Source organism: Hylaeus volcanicus, chromosome 1 (genome assembly GCF_026283585.1).
Source record: "Hylaeus volcanicus isolate JK05 chromosome 1, UHH_iyHylVolc1.0_haploid, whole genome shotgun sequence".
NCBI lineage: Eukaryota > Metazoa > Arthropoda > Insecta > Hymenoptera > Colletidae > Hylaeus > Hylaeus volcanicus.
The window spans coordinates 32,087,015-32,109,231 of NC_071976.1; the positions used below are offsets into that span (position 1 = coordinate 32,087,015).

Below are 22,217 nucleotides of genomic sequence, written 5' to 3' on the forward strand. Positions count from 1 at the left end.
AATTTCACGCCTAAACGGAATCCTCGGTTATGGCTCGGTTTGATTTTTCGGGTAGTTCCTCGGCGTGGGGATCCGATTTCGTAGCGCGACCGTTAAAAATTCCGGCCCGGTTCATGAATTTTCATGGGAATCGGGGGCCGGCGTCAAAGTTCCTCGACGCTGGGAACGCGAAATCCCTCGTTATACAACGCCCGGGAAGTTTCAATCGTCCATTACGGGCAAATGGGAGACGCGGCTTGTCGCGGTTGAATTATTGATTCAAAGTGATCGTTATCCGCGCGCACGAGCGCGAATAGTCGGTTTCCTCTGCTGCGAAGTGCCGTTATCGGAGTTCCGACCGCACGCACGCACCTACGCCGCTTGTTCCGCGTTTTCCACCGATAAACCTCGAGGAACCAGCTCTTCGACTCTCCGCCAGGTCACGAACTGACGTATCTCGTACCGGTAGCATGTTTTATTTATTGTATCACATTATACCGTACGATAGTGTATTCTATTTTATCGTGTTATACCGTATTATATTATATTAGACTGTACGATTGGTATATTATATTTTAATATATATTTTATCACACTTCAACATACTTTGGCATGTTGTACCATATCATATCCCAGTGTTTCAAACTCTATTGTATCGTATCATATTGTATCCTATCGTTTTCTATTGTATCATACTATATCCTATTATCCGATTAACCTAGTATCCCCATTGTTTGAAACTCTACCATACCGTATCGTATTGCATCCTATAGCATCCTACTGTATCACACAATATCATATTGTATCCTTACGTTTCCTATTGCATCATATCGTATCCTATTATCCGATTATCCTAGTATCCTCGTTGTTTGAAACTCTACCATACTGTATACAATACTACCGTATTGTATCATACTATATCGTATCGTGTTCTATCGTCTCCTACTGCATCATACTGTATCCTATTGTATCCTACCGTATCAAACTGCAACATATCACGACCTATCATGTCCCGCTGTATCATCCATCATCCAATTTTTACAATCATATTTCCACCCCCTCAAAGTACCACGTTTTACTGCATAAAACGCGCAGCCTTCTCGGGAATGATCCATGAAGTCGAGTCCCCACTGGGAAAAGGTCCGCGCAACCCTCTGGACTTCTACGTACGGTCATCGCGCGTCAATGGAAACGTCGCCGCACTGCCGCTGACGTTACGTCGATTCGAGTTCAAAGAGTAACCTCGCGAGCTCTATGGCGTCTATTTTGACCCGTCATTCGAAGGATTTCTGCCGACTACGTGCTCAAATATCCGGAGAGCGCGTGACTTCAAACTCCCGCGGCCCACGCGACCCGCCCACGCACCCACGCCACTCCAGAGTTCAGCTTTACGTTATTTTCGTTCTACAAACATACTTGCTTTCGTAAACCGCCTCGCTAACGATTTCGTCGGTTCCTCGAAAGGATTAAACCTTCGGAGCGCGAGCTGCGACCTACTGGCGAGCCGTAGGCGCGATGGGTCAATACAACCGAGCGATTTCGTCGAGTTCTCGAGAAAAATTCATGAATGTACAATTCGCCCTGGTCGTAGGTGGCTTAAATAAGAAAGTGACGCGATTGGAAAGCTGCGATTGAAAATTTATGACTGCTTAATCTCCACGAAACCTTTCGTGTACGTAACGTAGTAATTGCGGGAGTCGGTTGGTTTGAGCTCGTTCAATTTTCCGGAAAAATTCTGGAAAATACAGTTCGTTCTACTCGTGGCTCAGGAGACGTCGAATAGAGGAAGGTGATATCAGATTCAGGATTGGAGCAAATTTTGTTTGAAAGCTATAAGACTGGGGAAATGTCTGCTAAACCTCTTCGGAGTGTTCCAAGTACATAAAAACGTTTCGACAGATGTATTGATTGGGAAGACCGCTAATAATCGGGAAGATGTCCCGTCTCGAAGTATGCGAAACTTCGAATAAATATTGAAATCGTTAAAAAATATCTAATCTCGATTCTAGCGGTTATCTCCGATCTACAAAATCACTTTAAAACGCGCGTGATGCGGAAATCTTGTTAAAAAAGACTAATTTGCTAGAAAAATGTTCACGTGGGATCACAGTTTTTTTTTTTTTCTATTTGCACTGTCGACATCGTGTTTAGTTAGTATCCGTTCAAGGTTGGCGATAAGTAGATAAACCTTTGACGGTAAAACGCGATATATCGACGAAAGTTTATGGAAGGTGTTAATGGGCCTACCGTGTTGCGTGCTTTGACCAAGTGGGTCGCTGTCAGATAAGTTTGAGAGACGCTGTTCTATATTCCACGCTTTCTTGAAGCATGCGAGCCAGATACGGTCTCCAGGTCAAATATCGCATCTTATCGGAAAGGATTCCACAAAAATTTCTGTACCTTGGATCATAAAAATTAGGTCGCATATCGCGTGCGACAAACAATAGTTATTCTCGGTCGAATCGACGAGTAAACGTCCGATGCTCGTAGTAATTGATTTTCAAACGAATTGTTATTTTCGAGCTAATGAAATTTAATTTGCCGTCCGGACTTCTTTCTTTAAAAATAACCAAAGATTCTGCTCGCGCGAGATCGAGCATCCAATCGATTTCCTCGTTTAGCATCAAGATTTCTATTCTCTGAAAGTATTCTCGATAACAGTTCAAGTCGTAACATCGATTCACTATTTTTAACTCGCGATCGGTGCTTCGGTCCGTTGAAAATCTACAATTGTAATTCCCTCGAGAAACCTGTTATCGCTCTGCTGCAATTGCTATAATCGGCGCGATATTCTCGCTTAAATGAACAAATGAACGGAATGAATTTTCCAAGAGAAAGAAACCCAAGGAAAAATTCCATCGTGCTCGACGGAAGCATCGCGCGATTCGATCGATGCCTAGCGCGCGATAGGATCGCTTATCTCTTTATCGCGAGAGGTTACTAATTTGCTTCGAATAGCTTGATAACGCCAGTTCGCTCCAAGCTGTTTGGTACTCATCGGATCTATAAATATCCGAATTAACACCGAAGTGGAGCTGTGCAAACGTGGCATTGATCTTCGAAAATCGGAAGGGTTATGGAGGTAAGAAGATCGAGGCTAAACTGCTTCGTAAGAAATTACTAATAGAAAGATAGGAGATTAAAAAGTTTTTGAAACAAGTAAAATCGAAGAGTTAAGACGATATAAAAGATGAATCGGTTTATAAAGAATGACTAGCAGAAGAATAGAGAATTAATCTGTTAGTTTTACACGCGTAACGTTGAAATAAATAAAATTAAGAAGCCACGAGGAAAAATAATCATTTCGTAAAACGCGAGTAATGCAAACAAAAAAAAAGAAAAAAAAGAATATACATATCGAATCGAGTAACCTCCTCATTGAAGCCAAAGGAGTAGAAATTTCAATCACTCGTCGCGTCCAAAAATGAAAATAACACGAGAGCACACGGTCATCGTTCAAGACCAAAGCGAAGACCGCGGTATCTCGCGCAATGATAATCGATTAACGAACGTCGTGCGATGAATAAATTGCGAAAATTGATGCATGCAGCATCATCGAAAAAGTGCGATGTTAATCCAGCCGGACGGGGAATCGCGGATCCGCCCGGAAACGCGAAAATTTCGCTGCTTAATCGTGGTTTATCTGCTCTCGTGGAGATAACGAGAGGTCGCGCGACTTTTGTGCTCGTTACTGTCCATCCATTTTCCTATTACTCCGGCACGATAAAATTACGTAAAACCTTGTTTAATTTCGTCCCGAAATTTCACGTGCGCGAAGCAACGCGCGCCTCGACGTTTGACTTTTCGAGGTCTTTTTCAATGAAATTACTATAGGTGTTCAACTACCAATTGGCGTAAGTCCAACGTAAAGAAAATTGCGTTTATTGTGGAAATAGAGATAAGAATGAGGCACCTAATCTCGATACTGGTTCACTCTAGTTATCGATGTGATGCGAAGAATTTAAAACTGTACGTGGGTCGTGTTTAGTTCCCCTCATTTTTTTTTTTTTAAATCCTAGTTTAAACTAATAGGATTTAGTGAGATGTAACCCAGACCAAATGATACATCAAGTCTCTGTGGACACATCATACGATAAATAAAAGTCATTTCTATTTACGTTTGAACGTTAATTTTTGTGTCATGAATTTCTATGATCTAAGAATGATGTTCGATCGTGTCCAATTCAGGTCTGTGTTAGGTCCACGTAGTAGACGATTTTATTTTCCTACTTTGAGAGCTTTAAATGAAACTAACCTCGATTATTTTCATCGAATTAAAATACAGCCAATCTAAATGTTTTCCAATGGGCATCCCGAGGACGCCTACGCGCTATCTCGGGTTAAATTTATTCCCGCGCGATTCATCATAAATTTCTCAAAGCTGAAAGATCTGTGCCACGTTCGGAGAGTCTCGAATCCCAAACCGCCGAGCGAGTCTCTCACATTTCGCAAATTCGCCAAGAGTTTGACGAGAGTTTCGGCGAGACAGCTGCGGAAGAAGATTCGACCGGTCCGCCGCGCATTCCCGCGTTCTTCGTAGATCATCGATCATGTATAGCTCGATTGCGTCATCGACGATTCTCGATACCCCGCGCGTACATACGTATTTTCGCAAACCGTCGGGAACACGTGTGCGTTTCCCGACTGAAACGTGCCAGACGAAGGGAAGCTGGGAATCTTGGAGAACGAAATTTTGGGAACACACCCGGGCGAATTTCCGAGCAACTCGAAAATTCTGAGCGAATCGCGAATGCTTTCGAGCGCTTGGAGACGGTCGGTGACTCGATCGATTTATCGAACGCGATCGATCAGCGATCCTTCCGCGGAATAAAAGGTCGTGGAATTTGACATCGATGCATTTGATTTTAAATCCGACTTGGCAAGAGGCTCCGATAGCTGGCATTCTCGAAACGGTGACGCACCGCGATAAGATAAGTGACGCGACTAAATCTCACCTTCTCATTTCGCTTCCGTTCTACGAACCGAAACGAGAAAGAAACCAGGCGCGAATTAAACTCCTCGCTGAAAGCTTCAGCACCCGTGCGAAAATCTTTTACACTCGTACAATGTTTTTTTAACACGTTCATCGCTACGTCGCACACACACACGTGGATGACAGGGCTTTTTACCGTGGAACTAAATAACATAATTTTGAAGCTAAGATGTTAAAGAAAATAAATTTGGTTAGAACTCGGGAACTTTGATAACGTTACGAAAATAAGTACCGAGACAAACGTTAGATTGCGTAGGTCTCGATTGTCTCAAAACAAAATTTTATTTTGACGGAAACGTTCGCATACATTCATGTGGCAATCAACGTGTTAAAAAGAAACTTTTTTTTTTAATTTCTTTAAAATTAAAGAAATTTCCTCTGCAGAAATTGATAAATACTTTCAATTTGCATTTAATTTGTTCGTTTGATCAATTTAATTTCACACGACACGAATAAAATCTGAACGGAGAATGGTCTGGTCTTTGAACACTGATCCTGAGGCTAAGTCGATGGGCAAAGATATTACGGCTGCGGAGCACAGAGGATTCAGAAGCCTGCGAGGAAGGGCAAAATACGAAAGACAAGCAAAATTATTTAAAAACGATGCTCTAACGTCTAAGTAAGAATCCTGCAACGAGCCGGGATTGGCCGAGCGAAAGTAAAACAAAAAGTTTCAAAGCTAACGTGGAAAAGTAAACGCATAAAACTTTAAACGCGTTTTATCGTCGAACTATGTTTTTAGCGGTGGCGTCATTGATAACTCGAACACCATCGAACCGATCCCGATTAAATTTGACACCGAGTATTCGTAATCGTTGTGCGACTGTTTATGTAATCCATTAACGAAATATAACGAAAACAAGTTTGTTTTCTTTTAAGTGACATAAGTTTTATAATATTTTCGCGAGTGCAACTTCGACGAGGTTACTTAGGCTTAAACCAAGGAACAAACGTTCTTTCGTTCGTTTAATGAAATTATTATCCTGCTAACATATTTTTCAGTTTACTCGTTCAACATTTGCTTTTCGATTTACCGAGTTCGAATGTGGTTCGCCAAAACGATGTAAATGAAAATAAATTCGGAGCACGCAGATATCTATTTTTTGTTCAGAAATTTTATTGCATTCCTTCCGCTATAAGAGGAGAAATTATACGGAAAACAGAAACAATTGTCGACGCTAACAAGTGCGCCAGAGGAAAATGAAAAGGAAACGTTTAATAAACGGTAGCGATTTTTTTCCAACTTCCCCCGAAAAGTTTCCTAGCCAAAGTTGATTGTCCTTCATTCCTTTTCCGTTCCCACGATCATTCCCCGTCGCTTCGTAATGGTTCCCAACGCGAGCACCTGGCGTCAGTTTGATCGTCGCCTAAAATATCCGACCGTGACGTGGAAATCGATGCCACGTGCCTCGCGAACTTTCGAACCGAAATACTAACTAGCCTCCACGGCCCGACCTAAGGCAACCTCTTGGCGCGTGTCTTCGCCTCGTTCCGCTCTTAAATCTGTCGCCATGACGAACGTCGTCTAGGCCCTTCCCCACCTAAGCGCCGCGACGGCGACGGAATCGAGAAAAATGCCAGGGGGGAATTGGCAACCAGCTGACACCAGGCGATAGAAACTTTTCGAACTGGTTTTATAAATTTCTTTCCAAACTGGGGAGAGAGTTTTCTCTCGTTTCAGTTTTTAAGGGGATTTCGAAGATCAATTTTGTTATGGATTTGCGACATAATGCTCGTCAAACTTGGAACTTGAAGATTGACTGGTACTTACACACGCACGTTATGTAGGTATCAAATTTTTCTTGGAAAGAAAAATTCTATTGTGGAATTGTGCCACAGTAAACTCTTCCAACTACTAGTTGTCATTATTCGCGAGCGTGCAAGTCTTGCAGAAAAGAAATACTATATTCTCAGTCCTAGAGAAGCTTCTCACCGTTCTAATCATTTTTGTATAATATAAATTACTGTAAAATTTCCTTCTAAAGAATAAAAAATGTACCCCGGGTTCAATTATTCATTCTCTGTTTACTTGCAGGCTCGCGTCGCGCGCAAATTTTGCTAGAAAAGCGGACGTTCGCGGCGTTGTCGAGCGTGCCCCGTGAAAATTGCTCTAACGCGTTCTAATTATTGCACAGAGTTCTCGGAACCGCCGAATAATTCGCTGTCGACTGTCAGCTCGCTCGAATAAAACCCGCGGGCACGCGCTATCTCTCCTCGACGGCGATGCTCCATTTGCATACCACTGCCAAATAGTCGCGACGACATTAAGCGACGAACGAAACGTTCGCAAAATTTCACCTGCTCGTCTTCCGCGGCTGTCACTAATAAGGAAACGTAATCGTACGCCGATATCTTCGAAGGTAGGTTCGAAAGCAGCCTTTGACTCCGCGCCTTTACGTAATGCTCTGTTACATATACGAGTATATACGCTTTCTTTGTTTGCGTAACGAAGGCATAATAATCGTCCGTAATGCAGACTGTGAAAAGCAGCCAAGACCAAGTGGGAGAAAACGATAATTATATTCGAATTCGAGTATCTCGATGGAACTTGAGGATATGATTTTATTGGTCATAATTGTGGGAGGAATTATATTCAAATTCAAGTACCTTCTGCTGTTTCGTAACTCGATGTTAATTACCACTCTAACTCTTATTTTAATTAATTGGATTGTTAGCTAGTTAAATGAAGGCTCGAGCATCGTACCATTGTTCCAAGCACTATCTCAAAAGTGTTTTCTTGTGTTTCACCCTTTCAATGATTTTGAAAATAATTACACTCCTACTAATTGCAACCCTTCAAATGACTCTATGAATTATGGAATTTTTCTATTCGTATACGATTACTTAATTAGTCGACGACCTTCGCCAATATCGCGCAAGTGACGCGACAGGCGCCCTATCGAACGAAACACACACAGTTCGAGCTCCCTCTCTATCAGTCAATTCTCTGACCGCCACCTGTGGCTTTGATAGTCTTTCACGGTCACCGCGGAATTCCTGAGGATCTGCGAGCGACGAAAAAGCGCCGGCGCGAACCCGAGCGCCGGGAGCAGTAGTTAACGCCTCGTGAAAAACAAACGTCAACTCGGCCCGCGATAAGCGGAGCAGTCCCCAAGGTCAATCCTGAAATTCCAGTTCCGTTCCAGTCCAACGATATCGACGCCGATTCGCGGACGAATTAAAATTACACCACTGCGACGACAGAACCCGAAGATCCGCACTCCGCTCCATTCTGGAAAATGGAGTCTCTTGGAGAACAATGCACCAAATGGTGACTTCGAGGAAGTTTGTTATACTAAGCGGTATCTCTTCAGGAACGTGGCGAGTAGACGCTAGGACTAGTCGATTCGATACTTGCAGATCCGGTTACTATCTGAAATATCAATAGAGATTTGTATGCATCTTTTTTTAAAGATTGACATAGAAAAATTGCCTCGCTTTCTCTAGTTTCAAAGATATAGGAGTATGTGCGATAGTTCTGCTGAATGGAGTAAGAAAAATATTCTTAAGAAACCTGAATCTACGAACACCTAGGTAAAATATTGCCCAACTTCTACTGGAATGAAAAATTGTCTCGACAGATGACACATTCAAAGGGCCACAAATGTGACACTGTTTGTACGAATCGTAGACACCTCGAGAAAAATTATAAAATGGCCGTTGCAAACAGAATCTACTCCGCGCTAGTCTACTCCATAAAATCAAAGCAGTTGAAGAGTGCATGTTTTCGAAGTCACGATTAAAAAGCACCTATTGTATCTCGAAACAAAGGTAGATGGACTCCACTCTCGCAAGGAACGGCTCAATTACTCTAGCGTGTTTACCTATCCGCACACCTGTCCCGAAAAAGAAAGAGAATCAACCAGGTGGCCTTGATCTAAGCCAGCTCTGACCTAACCACGGCACGGACGCTTCCTACGGCCCGACGAGGGAAGCAAGATTTCGAAAAGATTTGGAGCAAGAATATTCGTTTGAACTGCCATTATCTGCGCGGCTTTATCTCGAGCTCGATTGTGCCATTCGAACGTTCCGCAATCCTAAACTACAACGTAAACTCTTAAACGGCATTCGACGCGACTGTCGAGCTACCTACTTCATTTTACTCCGATTCATTAATCAACGTTATCGCCGAGTGCTACATTTAAGAATGTAAATAGCGTTAATTAATGAGTGTTGGTAATAATAACAGTGACAGGAGAGCTTGTAATAGAGCGGTGTGGTCACCGTGCGATGGTCTCCTGCGACAATGGACGGCGATCTTAACCTTGGCAGTTAGGATCGAAAGAAGAACAGAGCTCCGAAAGCGCGATGGAAAAAAATTGAGAAATTCATTGGAATCCACTCCAAAACGTAAACAATTAAGAATATATTTTTAACACAGCGTAATGAACACAAGTGTCTATCGTGGCCACCGTTTCGTGGACTACTTTCCGCGACAATGGATCGCCAAGGTTAAGATCGAAAGGAAAACGGAGTCCCGCGAGCAAGTGTAACGATATATCGGAATTCATACCTATCCTAGTACTCGATTTCCGAAGAATATATTCCTAAAACGTCCTAACCCACACGGGTGTCGCTGAAATTCCAGAGACCCCTAAAAATCCGCACTGTTCGAAACGTACGACTTACAGCGCACTCTCGCTCCGATTTTTCGATTACGTGGCTCGCGATTCTTCAGGCTATGGCAACCGATCGCGAACACGCACAGGCACCAGGCAACGTCCCCCGTTCAATGGTACTTACGGTCATGCTTCTGGATGGACACACCGAGGGACGTGACGCCACACGATCCTGGCACGGCGACGTTCGCCGTGAGACGTCATAATACCGCGGAGTCACGATTTGGGGCACACGATGGCACGGGTTAGAGGACCCACGGTCCCGGGTGGTTCACCGGCAGGATATATCGAGAACAGGTCTCCGGACGAATGACGCACTCGCGGTGGAAGTGAAATTCGTGGTTGGGGAACGGATTAGGCCGTTATCGCGCGAACCGTAATCAAGACTCACGCGAGGCGCGAGCGAAACTGACTCGAGCCGCGACTCGCACGCCGGTTTTATACGAGTGACTGGTTTCCCCCGTACGAGCCGCGGCGTTGGCCCACGATGCGTACGTACACGCACTCAGCCTCGAGAGAGGAAGCCACCGACGATACCTGCGGAGAACCTCGTCTGACCGTTCGGTTCGCTCGTGCATGACCCCTTCGCCCGCGGAACCCGAGCCCGCCTCGGTCACTTTGCCAGCAATTTATGCTAAATGCATCGGGTTCGATGCATATGAAACGCTCGTTTTTCTTTCTCGCCGCGGTATGATGTAACGCCGTCTGCATTTCGTCGCCGCGACTAGGAAGCGAGGAAGCGCGTGGCAGTTTGCTCTTGAAAACTAGCGTGCTTTGCGAAAAAGGACGCCTGACCTCTTCCCCATCCCGAGTGTGGCGCCTTGTTCCAACGAAGTTTTGTAAGGAGGTATCGAAATGAAGGAAAGGTTAGAAGTGGGGTCGTCTTTAGGAATTAGTTACGAGGAAACGAATGCTTCGGCTAACTTCCGCTTTTGTGTGATGGTTGTTTGAATCTTTGAGAGTAGGAAAATATTTTTTTTTTTTTGCTGTGAATACATAGGTGCCATTTTTAGGAAGCTCTGAAAATGGTGGCTCAAGCTCCGAAGGTAGATGTATCGAAATTCTCTTGGCGATGGTTACTCTAGGACCCCCTCCTAGAAGCTTGTAATTTTTACGCGAAAACTGGTGGAAAATTTACTTCGTTGAAGAAAAATTTCACCAGGCTCCTTTTTCTCTATAAGCCTTGAAACCTCCAATCAAGGAGTACGCAAATAAAAAGAGACCGGGGATTAACCCCGCAGCCTTCTCTGCCAGATAAAAAAATTATTCAATTTGGAGACGATTATTGAATCCCAGAGATAGAATATTTGGGTCACAGTGAGTTGACACTTTCGCAACCGGTGACGCTAGATTCGTTTCGAGAAACCGACGCGATGTACCGACCGGCCAAAAAGCATTTGTTGTAATCGTAATCGTTCTGTTTACGTCCTACCGTAATCTGCGTAACGTTAGTTAACGGTTGCCATTAGCTCTTACCGTTTCGTAACATCGCATCCTTCCCGATAAAGATAGAAATTATCTCGGAGCACCGCGGAGTAGTCCGAGAACGAAGTCGGCGTGGTGAAAGTCACGAATTGCGCGGGAGAATCGTTTTATTTCGAATACGACGAAAACCAAGCCTTTCCGTGCCACGGCACGTGAGTCATCTTCGCGATATCGGGTAGGCGAGGAGCACGACGACCCTGGCACCGCGTAACTTTATTTCTGTCCTTCACCGAGAGAATTTAATGCGCGCCATTGCCATGCGATCGGTGTCAAACCGCGACTCATAATTCGGCCCCGAAGAGCACGAGACTCTACTCGCCGTCTGCAGCCGCGCCCCGCCTATTCACGTGATCCCGAAGACTCTGACTCGAGCAGCGGTAACGTGCGCCAAACCCCATTTCGAGATCAAACGATAAATTGGAATTCTCTTTGAGAGGAGCGAAAGAATGGTAGTACATGGTACGAAGAACATTGGTAAATAAAAAACACGAGAGAACCTACGCTAAGGTAGCGCGAAGAAAATGGAGCCAAATTCGAAAGCAAGAAGCCTCCTCCGGCGCGGATATCGCGCGTTATTTTTCAAAATAATCCCAGACAAAGTCGGCAGATCGAGTCGGACTATCTTGGAAATTTGAGACATTGAAGAACCGTGCGTTCCACTCGGGCCACTTTCCGCGAAGGTAAGCAGCTGCGCATTATCGGAGTACAAAAATGGCTACACCTCGGGGATAAGGGTCGAATGGAGTGCACGTTTGTATGAACTTTTTCCATTATTTTTGTGTTCCCAAGCCACCGAGCGAAGTGGGAGTCCCGCCTGTTACGATACACCCTGCGCATTCACCCACTTGACCCTGTTTCTGCACCGAGTCTGATCTCGCCCTCTGCTTCCTATTTGCTTTCAAAAAATCATCGCGGAGGAGGCAAGAAGACCGAGAATCCATATATACCCCCTCCAGCCACGACAGAGACAGATCTTGCCTCGCTGCCAGATCCTCGCCAACATCTTCGGTTCCCTCTGACTCCGTAGTCGCGAGATAACGCGCCTCAGAGACCCCAAAGGCTGCGAGTTTACTCATGGAAAATTGCCTTGGCGTGCCACCTAGAGACCCACTAGACTACTCCGTGTGTACCCACGAAAACGAGAGGAACTAGGAAAATACCTACGTTTGCCCGCGTACGTTTCGCAGAGCTCCGATATCTTATCGCTTGCTATCAGACGTCGCGCGAAAAACTGCCTCGAGCAAACAACAACAACGATAAATGACATTTTTTTACTTTTATCAACTCTCGCGGAATCAATAACACGATCGATTAGGTTACTTCGCGTTCTCGAGGAAAATGAGAAAAAGATTCTGGAATGTCAGAAAATCTGGGGAAAATTTGTGTTTCGAATAACAAGGCTTTACGTGGTTCCAAGTTTTCGGTAGACGTGGATAGAACGGTTTTCTATTTACGAAGATTCGTTGTAAACTTGCCACGAAGAAGAAATCCAGTGGATCAAATTTGAAAAATTCCGTTGCGGAATGCAAATTCAATCCGAAAGATAATTACAGTCCTTTACAAGCATCCGTTTTATTCTCTTTGGACGGTTCGACCTCGTGTCCTCTTCGACAAACAATTCCCATCTAAAAAATTCAGTAAAATAACTGACTGTTTGGTATACAGTATTTGAAAATAATAAATTGAAATATTGCTATGTCTTGCGTCTCTGCTCGAGTAAACTGCAAAACACCTATCGAATGTTGCGCCCAAAAAATAATGAAGAATCTGAGAAAGACCAGCGAATCGCTTATTTAGACACCCGATAATTCTCGAAAGCTATGAATATTGTAATGCGCGCACGCGAGCTGCGCGACCGCAATGGTCGGGAGCGCGAGCGAAGTATTAATTTCTTGCTGTTTCCGGCGCCGTGCTCGTTTATATGTTCGCGCGACGACGCATGTAACGCGGTAACCCTTGGAACACTGTACGAGAAATGTAACGTGTTATACAACGCGAGCCCCGTGCTATGACCGCTGGAGAAACTCGTATTTCATCACTTCCAAAAGTTGGATTAACGAGTGGCTGGAGCCCGAATTTCGGGGAGGGTTCAACGCCCGCGGAGGAAGAATAGATCGTCCAGTTTGGAAGATGGAGCTCACAGGAATCCATGCTGGACACGTTCGGTTCTAATGTAGACGCTAACTTAAGTTACTCGTAATTCTGTATAAGAATTGATTGTAAATAGCAAACAAAATAAAAAAAAAAAAAGTATCGAAAGTTCAGTTTCCTACTCAGTCTACGTTAGAGTATTTCGTTTAGAGAGGAATTGTTAAATATCTCACGGGTATCGTAGACGTTCGTTGGATGTTTCGACAACCGCGCGAAAACACAAAAGCAAACTAATTGCAACGCAATCGTTCCACGCGTCTCGTTGGTCACCGACTAATTAGAACGCAATTCGCGCGTTTACGTGCAGCGACCGATATGCTTTGTTGAAACGAGCCCCAATGATTTCTGACGCCGAGGTGTACGTATTCACTGGATTACGTTTGATACGCGTGACGCGATCGCATAGAATATTTACTGCAACGCCCGTTGTTGTTGGATGGGTGCACGCGTATGGAGAACTTTCAGATGTTATGGAATAGCGTATTTATTATACGAAGCTCGGCGCAAAAAGCGAAACAAATTTAATTTGGTTTAATTTGATTTGGATTGATGTGATTTAATTTTGGATTTTTGATTTTCAGAATTTCAGCCATCTTGGATTTACCATATACCGTATCTCCATACTACATTTTCACCTTTCTTCCGCTTCATACCTATTCTTTTCTCGTGCATACGTTTCCACGTCTACTCCTAATAATCTCCGACTATTCCTCCAGTGTTTCATAAAATATCCTGTCAGTAAACTGCATCTACCATATTAGTACACGTTACGCGCTACATCTCCATCTTCTCGTCTTATTTACATCTATTCCACGAGAAGTTCAGCTTATTACTAATACACGAGGTCGAATGGTTCCTCTTACTTTCGCGTTGCCATGTTCCCAACACTTGAATCTCCTCGTTGACGCGCCGTTCCTATATAATTTCACGATTTGATCCTGGCTATTAATCTCTGACCACGCTCCCGTCCCCCCTGTTCCAGCAAAATATCCAGTCATTAAATCCCATCTAACGTATTTATACCCGCCACCGCGGCTTCGCCTTCGCCTTCCTCCTACCTTATTATATCGCAACCGAGCGACCTCATTATTATGGAAACAAACTGTTGTGGAAAACAATGGCAACCTTACGTTGTCAAACCTGCCTTGATATTCACGCTACCGGGGATAACAATAGCGTTCGGAATGTTCTAGCCAGCCTTTGTAAACAAGATTACCGAACGTCGAAAAGAGAACGTCTGAATTCAACGGGTGCCACTGTCAGCGATATTCAGCGCACATAGAAACGCGGGGTTGTATTGAATTCCTACGGTTCAGTACCCGTAAGACCCGAGTAATTCCGGATTATCGGATGTCTTCCAATATCGATGCCCCACGGAACCGACCAAGATGGTTTTTACGCGACGAGCAAATTGCGTCGATGGGCCACCGCCGCCGGAAGTTACGGGGAACGTTTCAGGTATTCTACGGTCCATCAGCGCATGCGTCGGGACCACCGGTCACCGATTATGGACCACCAAGATTTTTCGTTTAGTTGTTTCTTCCGTATCATTATTTCGAAATATGAATTTTTGTTGAGAATCGTAGCGTATTGATTATATTAATTACTGCATTCCCCTTTTTTGAAACTCTGCGAGTAAATAATAAATACTGTTCCGTACTGCGTTAGTGTAAACTCTTCGAGGGTTGAATCTCTCGACTGCCACTCGTCGGTTTATTAAAAATATCAAACACGTGGACTTTTAACTACATTCATTTCCAACTCCTCCCATCTATCGGATCCATTCCAAAAATATGATGCCTCTATAATAAAATTACTCAAGCAAACGTTGATGAATTTCGTCCAATATCAAAATATCGCCCAATAAAAAAAAAAGCCACAGGTGCAACATTTTGCAACCCTTCATCCACTTCAAATCGAAGTTCGAGTACATGGATTCGCCAGGATAAAGTTGGATAATTTTTGGTCGATCGTCGCGGTGCATAATAAATAAACGACGGTCGATCTGGAGAGATTTAAGCCCCGGATGTTTATATTCCGCGCAGGTTTACGCAACGCACAGACACACGCGAGTGGAGAACGGGAATGGCGCGTGTTCGAAATTCAAAGGTGGTCGTCGGCCCCCCCTCGATCCGATCCGATGCGGTTGCATCGTTTCGCGAGGGGGGAGCGATGGGGGGACGTCGATTAACAAAGCCAATCCGTACCTGTCCCGGACAGAAGGTATTTTTAACTTCGTGACTCCGAAAACATCCAGCAATCCTGCCTTCGAAATGCGACGATCACGTTCGCGCTGTCGATGAAGTTACGTCTGGTAAACCTCCCCCCCCCCCCCCGCCGAAATCCTCGCGAATAGCGATCGAAGATGGACTGTATTCAACGTGGTTTTAAATGGAAAACAGAAGATGAACCACTCGTTCAGCTAATATTAGAATCTTTACCATAAATTGGAATATTTCAGGATAAATAAAAATTGAATTATTCAAAAGGCCAGACATTTACTGTTGAAACGCATGAATCGATTCGTGCATGAAGAATCTATTTCTAATTCTGTCCACCGTGTTTGTGTTCTGCTGCGTTCAGAGATCTTGGTAACAAGAAAAATAGAAATTGATCTATTAAAATAGAATTGACTATGTATCTTTTCGTATATGTATAGAGGACGTTCCGTACCGGTCTCCCAGTGGTCCTGGATGGAAACCAAAACTGCCAACGAACGGATTACAATCGATTTCATCGACTTTTCAGTTCGTTCCTTGATTAAACTTTTATTTCTCCACCGGGCCCGCTAATGGAACGCACGCTCTGCAAACGGGACTGTTGATTGCGAACGGGGGTTGATGATCGAAATGGCCGTTTATGGTACAGAGGCGACGAAGTTAAATGAAACACAATAGACGAATGAAAGTACTCTTTTTGGAGGAAAAAAAAAATGATGTTCTTATTGTCTGAGGCATTTAAAATATTCCTATCGGTTTAAAGAAATTTCAAAAAAATTGTGCAGGACAGTTGAAAATTTTAAAGGACCTTGTATTATGTATAAATAAACGTATCGAATTTCAAAAGTTTCTGTCAAATATTTTGCCATGAAAATTGCCTCGAAATTAGTCGAAGGAAAGACTGCCCTCTTAATGAAATAATTCGATCTCTAGTAACTTCAAATTTTATCCACAAGTAGTACACCTTATCTTTCAACCTCGTATCCTTTAAATTTACCTGTTGCAGTTCGATATCTAGCCAAGTTGTCACATAAGGAACGCGATGCATCGTGCACCCCCCACTACAGGTGGATTACAAACAGGAAAAACTAAAAGTTGTCTCTAGTTTCTGCTGAAGGAGTTTCGAGAATTTTATTCTATGCAGAACAACGATCACTGAAGTTTATTCTTCCCCGCTGAGACATACGGAGAATACGAAACAAAGAAACTCTCAGTGAACTTGGCGCGCGTAAAAATATGGAGAAACGTTCGCGTAACAGAAGGGAGAGAGGTCAAAGGAACAAGGTGGGAATCAATTACATCGGGAAAATGCTATTGCTCGTGAGAACCTCTTTGAAACCCCTTACGTATTCGCGGAGTCCGAAGAATAAGGCACGTTCCTGGCTCGCCCGGGAAGCTTCGCAGGAGGTCGAATAAGAGGAGGTTGCGAAAGGGAGGAAGCGAGCTCCTTCTTTCGCATTCCCGCGAGCCACCGTACCTGGACTCATTGATTTCCATGGTACGTGACAAGAGCGATCGACCGTGAGTATTTTCTACCAGAGAAACGGGATCCAAAACTTCTGCTCTTTATCTTTTTCTTCGGCGAGAACGTCCGAGTGGATTGTCTTGTTTTCCAGATCAACGAAGAACTTGATTTCGTCCCCCCTAACCGGAAGCTACTGCTCTTTGGAAGTGGGACGGTTTTCGGGACGCGAGAATTTTCAGAAAATTGGGACAAGAATTGTCGATTCGGAGAAATTGGTCGCGCGTACTGCAAGGTTATTACTGTACGGGGATAACAACTATTCTATTCTTATTGGTCATAAGGTTACGAACATTGGAAAGCAGACGACATTCCTAATAGTTGTATTTATATTTTAGGTTGTACCAACAGTTTTTGTCCTTTTATTAATAAGTGACACATACGCAATATGTTATGTTTAATGGTGCGTTACTGAATTGTGTATCATCCATTTTGCTCTATTCAATCAACTTCTATCTGGTGAAAGTCGCGAATGAAACTTCTGGGATAACCTAAGTTCTTAAATTAATTTGCCGTAGTTGTTTAATAAACAATAGTATTGTAAAAGGGAGCGTCTCCCTAAAAGCGTAATGATATAATTAATTGAATATTATAGCGTTTTTAAAGACTGGTACAGTTTACGTTCACATTAATGGATATTCAATAACAGCTGAGAAAGAATAGAAAGGGGAGGAGAAATATGTGGGAAGCGTGATAAGCGGCGACTTAATCGTTCTTCCTAGAAACGAGGAGCACTCGTGAGAGCGAAACGAGGGTACTTACGAGGTTATTTACGGCTTTGGTAAAAAGCTGCCAGAACGGAACGAGGTTACATGTTACATGAAGTTTTCATACGTATTCGAGAAATGCCGGACAATTTTAAGCAAATATACATGATGAGACACAAATGTATTATTCAGTCTATTGTATAGGTCAACGTTATAGGTTTAAAAAAAAAAAATAAATGTACGAAGAAATCTATGCGCATTAGACAATGACAATATTTTCGTGAAGCGAATTAATTTTTTTAACGAGTCACAGCACTTACAGCTTCGAGCTGCGATATATCGCTCCTTGGCATTCAAAGGGTTAAATATAAAATTACTTCCATTTAAAAAAGTACTAATCGTCCCCCATAAGATTTCCCTTCTCCTCGAGGAACACTACCCCGAATTTCCCGTGATCTCCCAACGAGTGGATAATTGGTCGCGTACTTTTTGGCAAACCCGCGGTCCCAGTCACGCGGTTGGGAGCAAACATCGGGTACGGCGACGAATCGTGGTCGACGTGGGATTTCTCGTTCGGAACAGGGAAACGGGAGCAACGAGCCCTCGTCGGGTCATAGAAGGATCAGGTCGAATGGATGCTCTTAGTGATTACATTTGCAAGTCAAACGAGCTAGTCGACAAGATGGCGTGTATACTTATATACAGACAAGGGACGGTCTGTTGGGAAAGGGTCAAAGAGAGCTGGATGGAAAAAATTTGGATACATCGGTCGGGGGAAGTTACGTGGCCCCGAGAAGGCGTCCGAAACGAGCCACGGGGAGGCTGGAATCGAGCGGGGGTGGCTTCATTTCGACGAGAGGGCGAAATGGGCTATGGAAAACGAAGCGAATCGTCGAAGAGAATGTGTCATTGAGTTCCCCACCCTTTTCCGAGGTCCCGTGAGAAAGAAAGGAGAGGCGAGTCTGGGAGTAAGTAGATGAGGGGTGGCGGAGATTGGAGAAAAAGTTGTAGAAGGAACGGGAGACGGGCGAAGGCGGGAGAGGACCGACGAAACGACTCGGTAGGTTTATCCCGGGCTAGCTTCATTTTCAGCCCTCGTCTGAATATAAAAGACAATTTAATTATAGGGGGATTTTCAAAGGCGAGTCGACCGCCCCTCTCTCGAGCCCCGTTCCCCGACGCGTCTTCGTTTCATCCCTTTATCTGTCGACTGTGGATTATTCCGTAAAACGGACGAAGGAGAACGCCACCCACGCATCTGCATGCTTCATACGAGAGATTAACCAGCCCTAACACACAAGCGGGTCGGAAGGAAGGAATCGCAAGATTACGCCCCGGCGAACGCTTCCGCCATGTTTCATTGCGCAGACTCATTTATTGTTCGTACTACTTCCCCGACTAGATTTATTTCCCTTTTCTTTAGTCCGGGATGATGACATCTAACTGCGTATTTAGCTATTGCAAATCGATGGGAGATATCTGGAATATTTGTTTTAATACCAATGATCAGTGGTTCATTTTCTGTAGTATTAAAGTTCGGTGAAGTTACAAAAATAAATACCACAATAAATGCTTGATTACGTAGTTTCCAATAATAGCCAGTAAATAAAATTTAATTACAGTAGACATTTTTAAGAGTATTAGCCTTGGCAGTCAACCTGTTAATGGCTCCCTATTCCAAAACTACCACTAAACAACACTAAAATTTAGAATCATCTATATAATACTACGTCTTTCATCTACCCTTTAGTCTTATTAATTTCCTATTTTCTCTAAAATCTAGGGTAGTTACACGTACAGCGAACGAACAAACGTACAAACGATCTCCAATTTCGAAAAGTGCACAGCAGAAAGAAAATCAGAGGTGATCCGAGTGTGCGCCGGGAAGGTAAACGCGTCACGTGTACCGACGCGTGCACCGTTGTTATCAACAACGGCGCAAGGATGAAAGGGGCCTCGTTTCGATAAAATTTTAATACCTGGAAAAGCTATAACGTCGCCACCGGAGTTGGTTGGCGTTGAACGGGGTGGTATTTGCACAAAAACCGAGGCAACGCTGGCAACGGCCGGAAAAGCCGTGTAAATTATGGACAAAGTTGCTCTGTTACGAGACGCCCGGTTGTTTCGCGTAGCTTGTGAATCAAACGACGGTAAACACATCCAGCCAGGAAGCAGGGCGGCGAAATAGAATTAAATGCATTCGATATAATTTGCGCGGCGTTTGTTCAAGCTGAAAGAGCAGCCCGGTAACGCGTTTTAAATCCTCGCCTCTCTCTGTAATTCACTCACGACTTGACCCGTTTTTCCCCGCTGAATCGCGCATAATCTCCGCGTGTTTTCTTTCCGCGGCTGAAAGCAACGCTCATAGGTGGCATTGATGTAGCCCAGGTCTCTCACAATCAGTAATTCAATTAACACCCGGCGCTGAAACGTTCGTTTGTCGCGCGGATACCCGCGGTAAGCAAAAACGATACTTTCATCTCGGGCACAAGGGCGTATCTTTGCCCTTTCCTCTGGTAAAATGAATTTTTTACCCCCGCGTACACGCGGAAAACTCCATAAAACGTATTCCATTCCCCGTGAATATCTTAAACAGCCATTCTAATTCTCGAACGATCTCGAAAAATGTTTCCTGTCATTTCCAAAGCCCTGTGCTTCGTTTCGTATGAATTTCATGGACTATTCTAATAATTCTAATTCTAATCATTAAATATTCTGATATATTTATCCCCTGAGACATCGAACCATTTCACTTTAAACGAAACACTCTGCATGTTACAGTATTACCAAAAGAAACTAAATATATTTTTTCTAATAATTTATGGGACACCTCTCGACCTAAATCGAACTTAACCAGCGTCATCCACGAGCGAAATGATACGAGAGTGCCAGCAGCGATCGACCAAACTATCACAATGAATTCGCAATCCCTTCCTAATCGCGATAATTAACAAATACGAGTTATGCGACCGCGCGCATCGTTAGACCGCTGTTTACTTTGCAAATCGTGTCGGATGAACGATGCGCGAGCCTCGTGCCTGTTTCACGCCGGCGTTCCCCCTGCTCGTGATGCATATCATAAAAGGATTAAAGTTGCCAGCCGCGGCTCCATTTGAATTCAACATCGTGTACCGCTGTTTCCGCCGTGGGGGGGGGGGGGGGGGGTACCTTTTTATCATCGCGATTCATCGTAGGTCATCTCATAAATTCATTTTCAATTAATATTTGTAATTTTCGAACCAAGCCTCCATCACAATTTAATCACTCTTCCATCTCAAACATTTCTAAAGCCTCCGTCGCATTTTCGTTAGTCTTCCGTTTAAAAAATGTCTAATTTCGTTCTCTTCCCAGTCTTGTTTTATTTCGGCCCGCGCAAGCGATCACAGATTTCGTCTCCACCTGTCTCAACGCGAAGGACGTTACCGAATCGCTAGATCCCTCGTTTTCATTCCACGGAATCAAAAGCCACCCTTTTATTCATGATCGCCGCTATTTTATCGCCGTTCCCTCCGCCAACCACTGAATATCGGTAGCTTCCGGGAAAGGGAAAGGGTGGGTCGCCATTTATATCTCGAGAAATCCGTGGAAAACCTCCGAGTCGAGTCCAGCGGGTAGTACCGGGCCTGGCGAATCAGCCTTCGTACTAAATCATCGCGACGCCGAAACAATGACCATTATTAAACATTTCAGCGCGGGATATAACGTCCCCGTGAGCGAGGGCGAGGAAAGACGGGGGGTAGAAAAGAGAACGACGCAGAGAAAGAGAGATTAGGGGGAGCATGGATGTAGCTGGGAACGGTCGCGGTGTCATTTACATATAAATTGCCCACCTAAAATCATACTCGCGTTTAATTTTCCGCTTCCAGGCCGACTATGAACCGCCACGCTCGGTCGCGTTCCGCAGCTTTGGTGCTTTTAAATTGACGTAACGTATCTGCTTGCTCTGATCGCCGCTTAAATCCCTCCGATCCTTGTATAATTTCGTGTGCCACTGAAATTAAGCAGATGTTAGAACGGAAATTCTGCTAAGGGATGGCGACAACCACCTTCGCGGTCAGACGGAATTTTCATGTGATTTTTATGACCATGCCACTGCATCGATTCGGAGGGATTTTATTTACGTGGACGAAGCTTTTAATAAGTTCGCGGGAAATATTGGCGATGTTTGAGAGTGGATTTGTAGGAACGAAATGACGTTTTCATTCGAGATGTACGAGGAAAAATCAGAATTCAAGATTCAGGATTCAAGAGCGAAAGTACAAAGAGCACAATTACACCTCCAGACGTCAACCTTCGGTTCTAAATGCAATTGTTCCTGTAACACCTTTTTTACCCTGTTTTGAAGAGTCCAAACTACCACTTAACGCGATAAAATAAAACTTGCGTGGCTTTAGCCCCGCGATGGAGGCGTAAGCCTTCAACCACCCACGGCAACAGGAAATATGCGCGTAAACCCGATGAGTTTAAAACTTGGCAAGACAGGGAACGTTTATGCTCTCATTTTCTAGGACCAACCAAAGATACTGGGGCGTAGGAGAGGGC

The 22,217-nt window shown here is 44.1% G+C and overlaps 1 protein-coding gene and 1 long non-coding RNA gene across 6 annotated transcripts in view; both read right to left on the bottom strand.

Moving 5' to 3' along the window:
* LOC128880728 (uncharacterized) overlaps positions 1-12,176 on the bottom strand; it is a 108,888-nt gene extending 96,712 nt beyond the window's left edge. For 3 of the 4 annotated variants that reach the window (XR_008457903.1, XR_008457906.1, XR_008457904.1), the window contains exon 1: positions 9,716-10,834. This is a non-coding gene — a long non-coding RNA (uncharacterized LOC128880728). Of the gene's footprint in view, positions 1-9,715 lie in introns of all 4 variants that reach the window. The other variant, XR_008457902.1, reaches the window with a different exon arrangement.
* LOC128880699 (cysteine-rich motor neuron 1 protein) overlaps positions 1-22,217 on the bottom strand; it is a 242,119-nt gene that overhangs the window by 149,570 nt on the left and 70,332 nt on the right. The gene's annotated exons all lie outside the window — the stretch shown is intronic.